The sequence below is a fragment of the Ornithodoros turicata genome, chromosome 4 (assembly GCF_037126465.1).
Source record: "Ornithodoros turicata isolate Travis chromosome 4, ASM3712646v1, whole genome shotgun sequence".
NCBI classification, from domain to species: Eukaryota; Metazoa; Arthropoda; class Arachnida; order Ixodida; family Argasidae; genus Ornithodoros; species Ornithodoros turicata.
In genome coordinates, this window is record NC_088204.1 from 36,487,568 (window position 1) to 36,490,413 (window position 2,846).

The window sequence follows — 2,846 nt, forward strand, 5'->3', positions numbered from 1 at the left end:
CTAAACAGATCCCGACTGACAGACATGTCACGTAATTTAACCACTGTGTCCTTGTCGTTTACCTCTTGTTTTAGTCATCTATCGTGTCGACCTCATTTCTTTTACGAGACTGAAAGGAACCGCCACGTACCCGACATGCTTCCGTGAATCAATCTCGAGCGGCCTTTTTATCCTGCCATGCTATACAGTTAATCGCAGACTCTGTCGTCTCTTCAATCTCACCATAATTCATCCTCTCATATTAACCACTGTGAAGTGGGGTAGGGTCCTGTGGCTACCACGGGGAAACATCCCATGTCATCATCACTTCTTCATTTATCGTTGTTGTTGTAATCGCAGACAGTTACATGACCGCTTAGAGGCCGCGCTCACATGCAGGAACTCGGTAGCTCCACCCACAAGCAACCTTACGGCGACCGGAGAGTGTGGGTTCGAATCCAACTGGTGGAGTGTTTTCCTTATCAACCGTTTGTCGAATTATAGTCTTTTTTGCGCGAATAGATCATTATTACCTTCTAGAATGGCAATTGACATATTTTCGTGACGTTCGCAAAAAAAAAAGTTATTTCTGAGCTGTACTTGCAGGATTTGATCCCGTGAATGCACGAACGAAATCATCCACGTCCTCGGGAGCCACGTGACAGTACTCTTCTCGCTGCTTGGCCAGCGCGCGAGCAACTTTTCAAGTTTTCGTTCGAGGAGCGATTACGAGCAACTCGAGTTGCTGGAGGTTGCTGGTGTCGGCCGACTGCCAATAACTCCAAAGTTGCTCATAGTTGATGGAAAAAGTTGCCCCGTGTGAACGCTTGCCTTAGTATTTGACACGATCGCTCGATCGCGATTACACGATTATTACAAATGTTGACATCCCTGGGAGCCAAATCAGCTCAAAAGCCCCAGTTGCATGAGCAATTTTCTTCCAGATTCTATCCATAAAAGCACTGAGTTTGTTGTTGGTGTCTACGGCAGACGCTTTCTTTTTACGGGGCTATTTCCCGGGCATCGTTGTCTGACGGAACGGCTTCGCAGTTCCGGCGTGCTCAGATACGACGAAATGCAACAACTCGTATGAGGCTTGCATGTTTGTGTCGTCCCTAAGTGTGGTCTGCCTCGATCAAATCTCGTTGTCTCAGATACGACGGCAGCCGTCGAATATGCGCGGCACAGCATCTTCTCGAAGCTTTGACTTTCCACGCTTGTGCAGCACTTTATCGCCGTTGATGGCGAGTTCGTAGTGCCATATGACATCGCTATGGTCAAAGTGCTTCGTGTGTGGAGAGTCAAAACTGAACTGCCCACCATCAATGCGATGGATGGCACGTTTCTTCTTCACTTCTCACACTTGTCAGAATACGCAGGAAAAGCGAACATGTATACCTTGCCAGCCCCCGAATACCCAGAGCGACATTTGGTAACACAGCATGTCTCTGGCATGCTGCTAGCAGACGGTTATAACGCGACAACAGCCGAAAAACGTGTACTGCAATGGGAGCCCGCGTTCCGATGGCAGCGCCACCACGCGGGCGCTCCGGTCCCTGGGCAAAGTTTCCCCATCGAGTTACGGAGAAGCTGCGTGACCAGGAAGCTATCAATGGACCGTGGTAATTGCCAGACGCGGACGCTGCAGTTACACAGCTTGAAAGATGAACCAGCTGTTGTGTGAAATGTAAAATGAGACAGAGCAAATCGTGCGGGGTGTCATTTCACAAGTATGTGTCCTAGTCTTGAACGAGTATTTTCTGTAGCGTGCCCAGTCTGCTGTAAACGTTGTTCACTCCAAGGAGTGATTTCCCCGGAAATTCACTGCTGGGGGGGTTATGCTTTGTTAAGGTTCCACTGAAGGGATTTTTCTTAGACACGGAAAGAATCGTGGCACAATTGTGACACCTCTGCACAGCTTTCCCGTTTTATTTATACATGTCGCGATATGTACGAGGTCATCCTTTATGAGAAAGCCCCTATCGGCCACTACAGAGTCACCCTTGTCCAGCATGCTGTAGAGGCCACTATTCCTGGTGATAGCTTTGTCTGACAGCCTGCCAGGAGCCAAATCTGACACGAACGTTATCATTCCGTTAGGAGCAATCCCAATTAAAGGCCTTTAGCTGTGTTGTGATTTTTGTAGCTGGAGTATGTGTCGCTCTGCGTTCTGAAGTGGCTTGGTGTCTCTATAAAGAGCTCGGTGCAATCTAAACTACTCTGGTGGTTGGATACAATTTTGCAAAAGCTTCTGGCATGAAACGGTCCACTGTTAAGCGACTGGGCCAAACTGGCACATGCTCCAGATAACTCGCTAAGAACTGCACCCAGAAAGTGCACATCTTGCTCACCGTGCTCGGGGATAATCCGTACCTGTATGCTAAATCTTCCTCAAGCAGTCCAACGCGAAGTCTGCTTAGGACTAGGACTAGCTGTTGTGGCAGGGTTAACGTAGTCGGTCGCCCACGTTCCTTCTTGGCTACACCTTTCTCAACAAATCGAACAAAAATGAGGAATCTATCAGGACTCGAAAAGCCTGTGTAAAATTTCAATATCTTCTCATCGGCCAGCATTGCATCAAAAAAAGGGGCCTTTGCTTTGTGACATTTCAGTAGCTCAGTTTGTTGAGAAGCCACCTTTGCTTCCAGGACACAAATTTTACTCTAAAGCACAGATGTAGCTGCCTTCATCTTGGTAATCTCAGCTTGCAAAACCTCATTCGCTGCGATGGCCTCCTCCATACGCTGCCTATACTCTGCAATGGCTTCTTTTGCACATCCTTCCATACTGTACCCATGCTCATGGCAGTCTGCAAAGCAAAGCAATAGGCGCTGGTGCATTTAAAATATTTTGCAGAAGAACATTGC

The 2,846-nt window shown here is 47.9% G+C and overlaps 1 pseudogene; it reads right to left on the minus strand.

The window, feature by feature from the left end:
* Nucleotides 1-1,129: 1,129 nt before the first annotated feature.
* LOC135392339 (uncharacterized) lies at nucleotides 1,130-2,552 on the minus strand (annotated as a pseudogene).
* Nucleotides 2,553-2,846: the final 294 nt, after the last annotated feature.